This window comes from Sinocyclocheilus grahami, unplaced genomic scaffold, assembly GCF_001515645.1.
Source record: "Sinocyclocheilus grahami isolate Dianchi unplaced genomic scaffold, SAMN03320097.WGS_v1.1 scaffold2241.1, whole genome shotgun sequence".
Classification (NCBI taxonomy): domain Eukaryota; kingdom Metazoa; phylum Chordata; class Actinopteri; order Cypriniformes; family Cyprinidae; genus Sinocyclocheilus; species Sinocyclocheilus grahami.
The window spans coordinates 34209-49184 of record NW_015507420.1 but is presented as its reverse complement, the minus strand read 5'-3'; the positions used below and the strand labels follow the sequence as shown (position 1 = coordinate 49184).

At 35.6% G+C, this 14976-nt stretch overlaps 1 long non-coding RNA gene across 1 annotated transcript; it reads left to right on the top strand.

Annotated features, from left to right (window-relative positions):
• The first annotated feature begins 247 nt into the window (after nt 1–247).
• On the top strand, nt 248–2054 carry LOC107574466 (uncharacterized). Its single transcript, XR_001607679.1, has 3 exons — nt 248–326; nt 422–571; nt 1524–2054. It is a non-coding gene; the product is annotated as an uncharacterized lncRNA (long non-coding RNA).
• The last annotated feature ends 12922 nt before the right edge of the window (nt 2055–14976 follow it).

Sequence of the window (14976 nt, the reverse complement as noted above, 5' to 3'; positions counted from 1 at the left end):
TCTTACCCTGTATATAGATCATTGTGTCAGTATAATGACATGCATTTCTTCAGACATGAGGCAGTAGGTTATTGGAGGCTTTGGGAGTGAGAACAGATTGCTTATTTTTGTTATACAAATGCAGTAGTTGTAGGTACAGCTTCATGTGTTTAAGCTGCTGTTTTTTTACTAGCAGATGCCATAGTTTGTATGAAAGTTACAAAGCTTTGTAAACTTTTTCAGATGAATATGATAATGAGCCGGATGTGTTAAGAGCGGTGTTATCCTGCGGTCACGTCACAGATCCAGAGACACTGACTGATTGTTGCAGAGCTCAGATGGATGATGTGAGCAAATTGCGCTTGCGGTTTGTACCTGGAAATAATTCTAATAGCATATTAATGGTATGATAACCAGTTATGATCTTTGGTATTCATTTCAGGGAAAGACCGAATTCAAATGTCCGCTGTGTGAGAAGAAATGGCCATATGATGAAGTGCGAAAACTGGCAAAACTTTCAGATAATGAGAAATTAATTTTTGAGGACAAGGTCGGGACAAACACTGTTAAGAAGTTAGTCGACTTCAGGGGTGTAAGTAGCCTGTATTTCTGCCTCATAATTGTGATCTTAAGATTAACTTAATTTTAATTATTGATATTATATTAGATATAGATTCTTTATATAATGGAATTAAGCTTTCACACAGCTCAGAGTGATAGATGCAACTGACAGAAATTAGAAACCCCTCACATAAGAAAGCATGCACCATTTACTCAGATCAGTTTTGGAATTAGACTTTTTTTTCTCAATACAGTAAGTTTGGATCTCTGAACAATTAGATTCTTGTTTTTACCAGATTACAATTTGTATTAATTTACGTAAATTGCAGTGTTTTGGCATGTGTGTGTGTGTGTGTGAGAGTGTGTGAGTGTGTGAGTGTGTGTGCGCGCAATGCAGTAAATTTGTCTAGAGTTGCACAGTAACTTAATGCACGTAGCTTACTGATCAAGGAAGAGTTTCCCAAAAGCATTGTTTGCTATACAGTCGCAAGTTCCATAGAACTCCATTGGTAATGACGGAACTTGCAACCATAGTTGATTTTGGGAAATACACCCCAGAATTGATGAGATGATTCTCAATTAAATGTCATACTTATCACAACTTGATCCATTCAGTTATCAAAGTCAGAGTCAATAACTAGCATGAATTAAATGTTTTGGGCGAGTTAAATTTTTTCAGACATGCTTGTGATATACCATAAAACAGTTGTGAAAATAGCACTTTACAGTTAGAGTATGTTTAAAAGAAAACTGTAATACTAAAGAGAGAGTGTCTGAGAGAATGTGTCTGTGTGTAGGGCTGATTTAAAAAGATGAAGTAAAAACGGCAGTCAGGCAGTCTGTAATTTACAAAGAATGATGTTGACTTGTTCAGATTGTTTGGTGTGACACTTGCTGTAGGTTTTTAAGCATTGCAGATGGTGGAGAGATGTACAATGGTGAGTGAATGGGAACTAATGTGAGCTTAAAATGTCCATATTTAGTGTCCTGGTTGTGGCACCTTCGTTGAAAGGTTGGATGTTTCCAATCTCTGTGTAAAATGCTCAGTTTGCACAGAAAGGACCAGAAAAACCTATCATTTCTGCTGGCAGTGTCTGAGAGAGTGGAAAGGACCTGGACCTCGAGCTGATCGATGTGCTAATGTGGGATGTACAATTGACCAGAAACTGCTTAAAGACTGTCCGATGATCACTTTAAAATCAGTTCAAAATGTGCAGTGTCCAGCGATCCGTGCATGCACATCTTGTGGCATTCTGCTTGAACACAATAACAAGGGACATAAAATTATAGAATGTCATGCATGCAATAACCGATTTTGTTTTATCTGTTTAAAGCCTGCAGATGAGTGCATAAAATCAGCAACCCATTACATTGTATGCACAGCTGGTGTTGCACCAAGACAGGTTGATTAAGCATATGTGCAACAAAATTGATATCAGCAAGAGTGCACAGAAAGCATGGTCTCTCCTGCATTAAATTTGAAATAATTTAATTTGACATGTTTAGCTATTTGGAAATATAAACAAATTTATATAACATAGCGTATTACTTTTAATATCTTAGCAAATCGTAAGTACATTTAAAATTTTTCTCTTTGAATATGTCCATAATCATTACTAAAAGTAAGTCATATGAATTGAGGAAATTATTTATTCTGCAGTCTTTTAAAGATGAACAGATTTAATTTAGGCTTTTATTAATTTAGAAGCTCAAACATGCCTGTATGATGTAGCCTCACTGATTCACAAAAACATTTGATTTTCCGTTTACCATATAATTGCTCTTTGTATGTGTGAATAAAGGCCTGAATTAAAATCTGCCTGTCTGTCTTTCTATACTATATTCATTTTTCAGACAAAGCTTTGTTAAGCCATTATATATTTTGTTCAGACTTTTCGATCTGTTTGTAGAATCAATTCATTTTTAGATTAATTGTGGATTCAGTTAAGTTGAATCTATAGATTAAACACTTTGTGAAATGGTGATTTTGTGCAATTAAAAAACCTGCTGTAATATGTGCAAGAGATTTGAAAAATTACTCTATATATTCCCAATTTCTTTCATGAATATTTGCTTGTAGATGACTAAAAATGTAAATAAACAGAACCTGATTTTAGAGTTTTTGTTGCTGTTGAAAAGTGTTTCATAGGGGGAGACCAGGGATGGTAGTGACATGTGTGACATTTCTGTCTCTATCTTGGAGTTCTTTTAAGGCAGTTCACTCAAAATGTGACTCAAACTAGTTACTAGTCTCTGCTATTAAATGGCATAGCTGTTATATTTGCAGCACAAACAGAAAATGCATGGTTTCATTTGAAACATGAGGAGTGACATGTTAAAATTAGTGCTGTCAAACGATTAATCGCATCCGAAATAAAAGTTTTTGTTTACATAATATATGTGTGTGTGTTGTGTATATTTATTATGTATAGATAAAGACACATTCAGTATATATTTTGAAAATATTTACATGTATATATTTACAATATACATCATATATAAATATATTAAATTATAAACATAACATATTTTTCTTAAATATATACATGCATGTGTGTGTATTTATATATACATAATAAATATACACAACACACACACATATATTATGTAAACAAAAACTTTTATTTTGGATGCGATTATTTATTTAACAGCACTAGTTAAAATTCACCCCATAGTCTGGGTTAGTTGTAAAATACCCTGGGGTGAGATGTTGCATTGTGTAACAAGGATTATGACCAAAAAAAATAATTTTGAAAGCTTTTTATTCAACATTGACTTTTCAATATAATTGGTGTGTTTGTGTGTGTTACATTAGCATCATGATAATACAACTGAATAACGTGCATGTGTGTGTTTAAGCATGTTTGTTAATGTCAGACATAGTAAATTGGCCATAATAAAATTGAACTTGAACACTTGAACATTGAGACACCCCTCGGTTTGTCTTTCTCTTGCAGGACTGACCTACTGAAATTCAAAGAAAACATAAATACAACAAAAATGTTTAATTGATGTTACAACTAACCCAAAAGTCTAGTAGCCATGAACTAGCTCAGCTTACAGCTAACAGCCAAAACATTAGCATTTGCATGAAAAATGTCTACACAGACACACAATAAACTATTTAACTTTGATTAGTTTAACTACAAAGCAGGAATTGCCATTACAAAAATAAATGAAGTATAAAAAAAGCTACTTTTTTATCTCAAAATGTGTTTTTCTCCTCTAAAATCTGGACACGTTGTGTGTGTTTATTGATAGATTGTAATGATATCTGCATCTGTTCAGTTCTGTGTCATAAATGCAGTTTAATGTGATGCGGGAATTATACAAGACCGTTTCCCATCCACTCATTCAAACGTCAGAGTAAATGACAGAGACCAAGAAACATCGTGGGGTTATTTCGTTCAAAAAACAAATAATGACCCAGCAGCTGATTGCATCGTAGACCTATGTATTAGCCTTAGAAAAAAGGATTTGCATTATGTCATTTTTGAAGTGTTTAGAAGTGGCAAAGTGACTGATTAGTGTGCTGTTATTATTATTAAAAAAAAAAAAAAAAGGGTTGGTTTAATATGGGGCACATCAAACACTATGCCAATCTAGACAATTACTCTAATCTAATTCTAAATTAATATGATCTGATTATTTAAAATCAAATTATTCAGGTGTTGACTTGAGCATGTAGAACCTAGAATCTACTGTATAGGCCTATGTTTCTGCTTATTTTAGTATACAAACAATATATTAATGCCCAGTTTCACAGGTTTAAGACTAATCCCAGACTATAATGAATGTTTGAGCTCTCTTAACTAATGTGATTTTCTACTGACATATCTTAATAAATAATAACCCTCCCCCATTACAGTTTTTTTAAATTGGTTTGGTACTATTTTCATAAGCAAGGTGTACATTTTAAAGCTCTTAGTACACAACTTTAAACTGATCACACTTGTAACACCACTAGTCATTCTTTCAAAACCTGATCTCATGATTTCATTGTAGTTGCACATATTTTCATTCCACATAATCATTGTTTCTGAACACAAGATCATTGTGATATGTATTGAGAACATTTGGTTTCACCAAAACACAACAGTAAGATAATTTTTCAACTTAGTACTTTTAACAATCAGTTCATTCTGTAGCACACAATACAAAGTACAGGTTTTAAATCATCCTCGGTGCTGAATGAATGTTACTGTAAAACTGTATACACAGCAAATGTTACACTTACGTTCAGACAAAAGCTATATTAAAAAAAATAATAATAATTTACAACATGAAAATGTGATCAAAGAACACATCAAAAGTCATTTACGTACGCAAGCAAAAAAAGTATTTTTTTTTAATTTACAACAATACTGTCTGTGGTTGCATGTGAAAAAACCCAAACAACAACAATCTGTAAATGTAGACCTGAAATTCACATTAATTATCAAGTCGGTCTTCAACATTTGGCCATAAATTTATCAACATCACAGTGAACGTCTTCATTGTTCATACACTGCGGGAAAAACCTTCTGGCATGACGAATCCAGGCTTGACATTGCGCTGAATTTACAACATGAAAATGTGATCAAAGAACACATCAAAAGTCATTTACGTACGCAAGCAAAAAAGTATTTTTTTTTAATTTACAACAATACCATCTGTGGTTGCATGTGAAAAAACCCAAACAACAACAATCTGTAAATGTAGACCTGAAATTCACATTAATTATCAAGTCGGTCTTCAACATTTGGCCATAAATTTATCAACATCACAGTGAACGTCTTCATTGTTCAGGCACTGCGGGAAAAACCTTCTGGCATGACGAATCCAGGCTTGACATTGCGCTGCAGTTATATCACCACAAGCTTCATCCATGGCTTGAAGAAGGGTGACATGCTCATGGGGATGGCGATCATACACCTTCCACCACCATGTAGAGAAGAGTTCCTCACTTGGGTTGAGGAAAGGAGAGTATGAGGGAAGGTAGAGGGTCTTGAACCGAGGATGTGGCCTCATCAACAAAAGTATGCTTGTGATGATTCACAGCAGCGTCCAGCTCCATCACCCTCTAAAATAATAATAATAATAATTTGGTTAGCTCTTTTACAAATAATAGTTGACATTGTTAGTCAGTACTGTTAATTGCATGTCATACAGTACACCGATTTAGTGTTGTACCTGAACATATTCTGAACGCAGTTGTTTCACCCAGGCATTGTTTCTCTCAAAAGGCACCAAGTAAATTTGTTTCATTGAAACCTGGTGCTTCTTCAAAAGGCGGGCGATAGTTGGAAGGCCAATTGACGGCACATTGGCAAAGGTGTCATTGCTGTTCTCAATAGCCTGCTTGATTTCAGACAGCCGTATGTAATTCCTTGCCCTGACCATTTCCACCACAGCTAACTCCTGCTGGTCAGGCTAAACACGTGGGCGACCACCCCCAGTCTGTCTCCTGTTAATTCTGAGAGGACAACAGTATGCTGTCAATATTTTACTATTACAAATTACATAAAACTGTGACAATTACATGTTGTTCTTCTATACAGTAATGCCATTACTGTAACAGTACTATATTGTAAAAGTATAGTGAAGTTACTATAGCAGACTTACCGGTTTTCTTGGCGAAAGGTTCTGATGATAGAGCTGACCTTTGTAAGTTAGGCTGAACTAAGGCCTCTGTTAACCACATGGTCAGCAATGATGGCCCGGACGTCATTAGAGATGATGGTGCGCGGTCTTCTGTCTACATTTCTCTGAAGACCACCTCTTTGTTGAGGAGCAACACCACCTCTTTCTCTTGGTCCACGTCTACCTCTTTGATGCAGGTTTCCTCTCTCTACAAGTCTATCCTGCTCCATGTTTGAACATTGCAAAGTCTCACACACAGTTCTACTTATATGGTATCTAATTGTGATCATCAGGTGAAAATAATTAGTAATTGGTCTTTCTTGACTGAAAGCTCTTGCAGCAATTTGTAACTTACAAATTATCAGACAACAATCAGACAAGTTGAAAATCTGTGGACATAATAAATGATTAATTGATTAAACATTAAGATCAGTTGAATTAAATGATAGACAAATGTATTAAACTGAATGATAAGAGATGCAAATCAAAAGTTTGATAGTAATAGCTTTATGAAAGGCAGTTACTGTGAATGAAACGTTTATATAGATGAAACACTTATTTTGTGTAGTGAAAAGGATATTTTGTGATTATGTGTATTGTACTAACACAATTGAAAATATGCTGAAATGTTTGAAAAAAAGTGCACTTTTGATGATCTGTTGTGATATAAGTACTAAGAGTTTTGAAAATTTACCAATTGCTTGTGAAAATTGTGCCAAAGCAATACAAAAAAACTGTAAGAGCAGCTTTATTTCGTGCACCGATTTTCAAAAACAACCTGTTTAACGCGAAATACGTTTCTTCTCATGTTTTTCACTATACGGGCCACAAGAGAAATATTAAGGGAATCATTTAAGACAGTTATATGCCATTATCAGCATATGTTGAAGTAGTTTCGTCTCTAGTTGTCTCAGAGAATATGCGCCGTTAATGCAGCGTTAGAAAGCTCCATCAGTTTTTTTACTTTGACTTTCTCTATAGTGAATTGACTGACGTTCACCGGCATAACTCTTGCACACAGTTTGCACGTTGCTTGCTTGTGTTGCTTGACCCCTCCCCCATAATATCAATTGTTTAACGGCCACATATTAGGCAATGTTTTTTTTTTTATGTTTATTTTTCAGTGTTCCTGAAAGTGACACCAAAAAACAGGAACATTATTAGGAACTCATTGGGGGGGCTGTGCCGGGTCTAAGCAAGTTTCTGATGGGGCTATAGCCCTGTCAAGCCCCGTCAAGCCCTGCCCTAGCGCCGACACTGATAGTTAGGTCCATGCAGAAACTTGTAAACGCTCTTATAGTTGTGTCATCACCGTTTAGATATTCCCTCACAGTTTAATAGTAATGACTTTATGAATTTCTTCACTGATAAAATAGATAACATCAGAAATACAATATCAATGAGATTTCACTGTTTTTATTCAGACACTAACAAAGTAAATAATTGTAAATATATTTATGATGATGCTGAAATGTCATTTCTCCCAGGCTTGATTCCACCTGGTAAAGGTTTTCCCAGATCTGAATCCATGGAAATATTAGCTTACAGCATGTGAATGTTTTACTGTAGACTTACTGCATGCAGTCAGAATAAGAGTTTAATATATAACTACAACACAACTGATGTACAATGCTGTTTTTAATCAAAACCCTCACACAAATCTTTAATTGAGTGTTTACATTTACTTTTATGCATTTAGCACAATTTTCTTCTAAAGTGATTTAGAGGTGATTAAAACAACAAAGTGATTCTTTTGAACACATTTATATTGGTGTCTACTGTTACAACAATTATAATATTTCTAATGGGAGGTTAAAACTTCAGCAACAAAACAAATCTGCACATGTACAGATAATACAGAAGTCAAAATCACTAATGTCTGCAGAGTCATCCATGCATCTGCATCATGCTTGCAGTGAATCAGTATTGATATCTATATCACTGATCAGCACTGAGTCTGTCCAGATGAAGAAAGTTTAATTAAATTCACTTCAGTGGGGATGAATTTAGTTCGTTTTAGTTTATTTGACTGACATTATTGTCTGCACTGAATTCTGTTAACATTCACATTGAGAGCCATTCACAGCTGGTGTCATAAAAATCATCTGCCCTTTGACCTCAATATCTAATCAAAAATGTGTCTAAATAACCTTTTTTTAAACCATTATTTATATAGCGCTTTATACAATATAAGATTGTGTCAAAGCAGCTTTACGGTGTTAAATATGCGCCTATGGAGAGTCCCCACTTTTCACAAAAACAAACCTGTGTGTGTGTATGTGTAAATGTTTATTATAATTCTTTCAGCCAATAACACCTCAGCATACAAGCACGCCACAAGAAAGCATTAACAACAAACAGTAAGATGTTTTAATTTTTTCATTGTTTATTTTCACTATAAAAGCAGAAGAGAAGGGATATTATTTAATTGTAATCTAATACGTAAAGGGCTGTATAACAATTGATTACATCTGTTTATTGTTTCTATCTTAATACTTGTTGTTTATGTGCTGTTTAGTGATTTTATTGTGGACCCATCTGAAGGAAGTGTAGAAGCGGTTAGTAGTAACAGTTGTTTGATGCCTTGTATAATGTGACACTGTAGATGTTATATATACAATTATAGCTGTTGATGAAACCTGTTATATATATTTTTAAAGATCATGCTCCCAGACTCGGAGGATGACCATCCAGGTACTTCTGACCATGTTGCGTCACAGAACCGGTGTTACAGGTTTATTAAATATTTTATGTATGTACTTGTATCATGACATTTGCAAATTGTTACATTTGTGCATGATGATGATCTCTTCTTATTTGTTGAGAATACATGGAAGTGTATGCGCCTGTGATTGCGGAAGAGGATGATGATCTGGTGATGACGACAGCACACTGTCTTGACCTCCCACATCCCATAGAGCAAGCTACAAAAGTATGTTGATTGGAGATTATAAGTATACAAATACTGGTTACGTTGATTAAAATGTAAGGGAACAGAGTAGTTTAAAAGCTCCTAACATCATTTCAAATCTGTCCCTTGCCATTGATCGAACACATGTCAGAATAAGGCCCGACAGGCTTATCAGGATCCTGACGTGAAGAGGATGGCTCTTGTATCAGCCTGAGGGGCTTTATTATGTGATAACAACTGATTGGATGGACATTACCCCACTTATTACGTGGCTACTTCCCACATAAGTAAATAACTGGATGCAAAATATTAATCAAATTATTTCTTAAGAAAGATTTCCTTTCCTGGACAAAGTAAAGCAAAGTGTTCTTGATACAAGAACAGACTTTGCTATATTTATATGATATCTGTGAGTAAACTTTTTTTTTTTTTTGTTAATATAAGAGAAACAAACTAAACCTGAATTAATATGACCTGACTAGGAGGAAATCAAGATCTCATTATTTAATGTTTTATGGTCTCCTCAGTTCCCAAACACTTCTGACCTATTTATTGCCAGTCTTCCATACACTTCAGAAAACCAGAATAAGATCAGTATTTAGGCAGTTAGTCTGTTAGTCGGCTCGTGAACAGGCAGACAGCATGAAAACATGGAGGACAGACAGCCGGCAGTGAAGATGGACACACAAGGCTGTGCAGTGCGAATGCTAACGAGTCTAATATCTGCATCTACATTTTGGGAGGTATTCTTTCCATGGAATCATTCCTGCGAATTCCCTTAATAGATGTGTTTGGATCAAGACATTCAGGACAGACATAAACACTCTACTTTTTGCATGTGTTTACGTAAATATGTCTAAAAAATAGCAATTATTTTTATATCTAAAAACATGCAGCTTTATTGTATGTAATTACTGAACGTCATTACATCTGTCATCTGGCACCTGGTCCGGACCGAAAGGGCACTTTAGTGTCAGCAATTAAAGGGGCTGGGGCTTTTTCTTTTCTTTTCTTTTCTTTTATTTTCAACACTGCCATCGCCACAAAACAAAAGAAAGCAAATTGGGTTCAGGGTTGGGCAAAGGCCAAAATAATGAACCAAACAAAAACAACCCCCTTTCTATAAAAAGCTAAAAAAAAAAGAAAAAAAAAAGAGGTGAAAATGAAATGTTCAACATTCAAATAAATGGTTGTGAAAGGTGTCTGTGGTGAAATTAAGGGATATTTATGGTATTTGCAGTGAAATTACAGGCCTCTCTCATCTTTTTAAGTGGGAGAACTTGCACAATTGGTGGCTGACTAGATACTTTTTTTCCCCCACTGTATATATAAATAAAGTGTCATTTTGTGAATATATATCAGGAGTTTCACAAAATGACACGTTATTGTCAAAAGCATTGGATGGCTTGTATATTTAAAATCGATTTACTTTGTGTACATGTCTGAATAATAAAGATTAAATCGACAAAACCATTAGTGTCAGGAGTTATCAATGTCAGGACCATGTTGTAGCCAAACACAAAGAAAGACCTGCATCAACAATTTTGAGTTTATTAAGCTAAAAGTGATCATATTCCAGCAGATATAGCATATATGATACAAAGAAGAGACGTTAAATCCTGAAGAAGACAAGTGTCTCACTCTCTCAACTTTTAACTAAAATGTATGATGTGTGGAATAACAGATCAATCATGTCATTGATCAGAGTATTCACTGGGAAATATCATTTTCACCACAGTTCCTCACTATAACTCACTATTTATTTATTTATTTTTAAAGAAGAGATGAGTCAAAATAATGTTTTGTGGTAAACTAAGCCACAAATGCTGTCCATTGAGGTGAACTTGCAGTATTTGATGATTAAGTGTCTTTACTGCAGACAAATATCTATTTAACCTAAGTATTAAGTTAATAGGCACTTTTAGAAAAATATTAATTTATAAACTATTCTGTAAGCAGGAGAGCAGGCAATACACACACACACAAACACACAAGCTCTCTAATGGTGAACTTCTCAAATTCTTCTCTTGATGATGCCACTGATAATGTTTCAGTAGTATATTTACTAACCCTGACGCGGACCTGAAAGGCCATTCTGCTGCTGTTCGAGGAAGAATTTCTGATTGAAAAACTCATGATAAGCAACAGTTTCGCTTTCACTTTGAATACTTACATTTGCGAGGGCAAAACTACGGTGGCCGAGAAGTGCTAAACAAATCACAATTCTGAAAACAAAATAACAAATTACAAATGCAAATCTATAAAACAATATAACAATTCCGAAAACACAACAACAATTCCGAAAACATTATAACAAGACAGAAAACACTAGGACAAATCAGTCAAACCGGAAAAGGTAGGGATAGTTTCAGAAGGGATTGCTTACCGCTGATTGGACGAGACATGTCAATCAAGGTGTGCAGGAAGTAATTGTGACCAACTTTGATTTGCGTACATGGCTAAATGCAGTTTTTGCAATAGTGAAACTTTTTAATTGACAATGGAGAAAACTGAATTAATTCGACACTACTTTGAAGAAGGACATTCGTATGTCGTGATTGTGGACATGCTGTTTACATATCATGGCATAAAGATGAGCCTGCGCTCTCAAAAACACACCTGAAGGATGCAGGTATGTTTAGAAGAAAAAACTATTCACCATTGATGCAAGAAATGCAATAAGAGCAGAGCTGCGTGGACCAGAGCAATTTCATCTCAACTCAATATCTCTTCTTCCTTTTGTGGTAAAAAGCCATCTAATAAGTGCTATGACTGTAACGTATCCCTTAAATGTCTGTCTAGTTTGAACTTCTTAATGGAAACTTTGCATTCAGAAGCTAAGAAAATAATTAAGCTCCAGCACTCAGATCTTTTGGGCTGAATGATGTGTTTCAGTCTAGATTAAAGATATCTCTTTGTTCAAGCATTGACATAACACATCTTATACCATAGTATTTCAGCCATGTCTGATTAAATTGTAACAAATGCACATGATCGTCATTTTGATGCCAAAGAAGGATGGCTTTTAGATGAGTCTGCGTCCTTTGAAGGTTTCCACCAACACCTAGTGGTGGGCCGTCAGGGTCAGCAGGGTCTTCTCTGCTGGCCCTATAAAAATAAAATTGTGTTAAAAATTTAGGTATCATTTTCATTTGTGTAATGTCCACAAAATTGCCTATGACTAGTTTCGTTGCTGTTGAACTGGAATATCCTACATAAAAAAGTCTGCGGCCAGCACTACAGATAGTGCTACGCTTTTGTCCAAAGACGTTGCATCTGAATTGTAATGAGCATTAGTGACAGAATCATCAGACAATCAAATTTTGATGTTCAATGGCAGCACGCCCTCTGGGTCCAGCGACGTCCCCAGTGCTACCCCCAGCATTTAGTTGGGAACTTCCAAGGTATGAAAGTAAAATTCAACGAAAAGAAAATGACATCCGCAGTCGCCGGTGCCTACACCAGATCTTGTTGCCGATCTACTAAAAATGCCTTTTTTCAAGGATTTTGCAGACAAAAGAGGAATAACTGAGAAAGGAAGACCTACACCCAAACTGAATTCGCTAACAAAGGTTTTGTGCACCGTTTCAAAGATTGCAAATATGAGTGCTATGAGTGGCTAACAGCTAGCACCGAGCACAAGTTATTTGGCCATGTTTACATTTTAATACGAGTAAAGGGACATGGAATGACAGACGCATGGACTTTATTTAGAAGTGACAGGTGAGTGCTTTATTATTTGACGAGTATTGTATCATGCACATTGTTATGGAGGTGTACGTGGTGCATTGATAATGCTGTGGCGTGGTGTGTGGATGTCCAGCATTTGTACACTTTTGCTGCTGTGGGCGCTTCATCTTTTAAGAGTGACGTGAATGTGCATAGTGACCCGTGTATTGGTGGATTACTTTTACTGATCCATGTAGGGAAATTTACTCCGCATTTAACCCACCCCAATCTAGCCTACTGTTGAAATTGTTGATCAGCTGTCATTGTTGTTGAGAGCCTTTGTGCGGCATAATATGTGAAATATATGCATATGGCTGCATTAGCTGTAAGAGATGTGTAAGATAGATGTGTAAGGGTATTTAGTTTACAGTTGCTTACTGAAGGCCCTGACTGAAACCCCACAGTACGCTACTGCCAACACCTCACCACCGATGGACATTTTATCTCCTTGACATAGTCACCTACTGCTCACTGGGGCTCAAATATTTGATAGGAAATTTCTTTATTTGATGCTAGATTAACTGTTTATTAGGGCCACAATGTTTCAATGAAACATATATTTTCTGTAAAGCTGCTTTAAAAATATGAGACCATGGACCCTGGTCTTAAGTAGCACAGGTATATTGCAGCAATAGCCAAAAAGTATAGCCATCAAAATTATCATTTTTATTTTATGCCAATAATCATTAGGATATTAAGTAAAGATCATGCTCCATGAAGATATTTTGTAAATGTCCTACCATAAATATATCCAAACTTAATTTTTGATTAGTAATATGCATTGCTAAGAACTTCATTTGAACAACTTTAAAGGCAATTTTTCTCAGCATTTAGATTTTTTGCATCCTCAGATTCCAGATTTTCAAATAGTTGAATCTCAGCCAAATATTGTCCTATCCTAACAAACCATACATCAATGGAAAGATTATTTATTCAGCTTTCAGAATGTATACATCTAATCAGTGTATAAATCTAAATTATGGCTGGTTTTGTGGTCCACGGTCACATATATGCATTGTAAAAAGTGATTGTAACACAGTTCGTAGTCACGGGAAGAAGGAGGCGGGAACTGGTGAACATTTAAAGAATTTAATAAAATAAACAAACACAAAATGAAAGCAAAGCGGCAGCCCCTCGCGGACGACTGCCACACACAAAACACAAAATAAAGTCCAGGCCTGGTCCTCTCTTGTCCAACACTGTCGTCACTCCTCCTTTTATCCTTCCGGAGCTCCTCTGTGGGACTCGAGACCGGTGAGTGGCGCAGGTGTCGCGCATTAACATTTACTCCACCGGCCCCGCCCCTCTCGTCACAGTGATATACAAATAAAATGTGAAGTGAATTGAGTGTATGCATCCAAGTATCTAACCTTTGAATAAATTCCAGCGTGCATGCAGCTTCTGCTTGGTATTGAAGATTGAAATGGATGCAAGTAGAAAAAACAGCTGCAAGCCCAGACAGAAAAGCCAGCTGGATGCCCTCACAAATGATGTGCTCATCAATTAATATTGAGAAGCGGTTCTTCTGCTACAGGTAACAACTCTTTCAGTAATTTAGTGGGTACAGGATCTAACAGGCATGTTGTTGGTTTAGATGCAGTAATAAGTTTATTTAGCTCTTCCTGTCCTATAGCTGTAAAGCACTGCAGTTTATCTTTTGGTGCGATGAATGAAGCTAAAGTATTATACGCTGTAGAATCTACATTTGTTATTGTATTTCTGATGTTATCTATTTTATCAGTGAAGAAATTCATAAAGTCATTACTATTAAACTGTGAGGGAATATTTAAATCGGGTGGCGTCTGGTTATTTGTTAATCTAGCCACTGTGTTAAATAAAATCCAGTGCAGGGGTGATCATCCAGTGCAGAATACAGCTTCTTGGTGTTTCACATGAACCTTTTAAAAGAAAAACCCATTTCAGCACTGACATAACATTAATTTGACATTGGCAGATTACAAATGAATGCAAGGAAAACTAAAATAATTGTAAACAGTCACAGAGTTCTGTCCTTCTTACATAAGAAATGCATTTATGGACTGGTCTGGAGAGACCTTTAAGTCAAAATGTGTATACTGTACATTGTGCATTGTGAAATTGTTGCTTACATATTTTCAACATTTTAAAAGTTTATTTCACCGTAAAAATAAACCCTCTCATCAATAACTCACTGT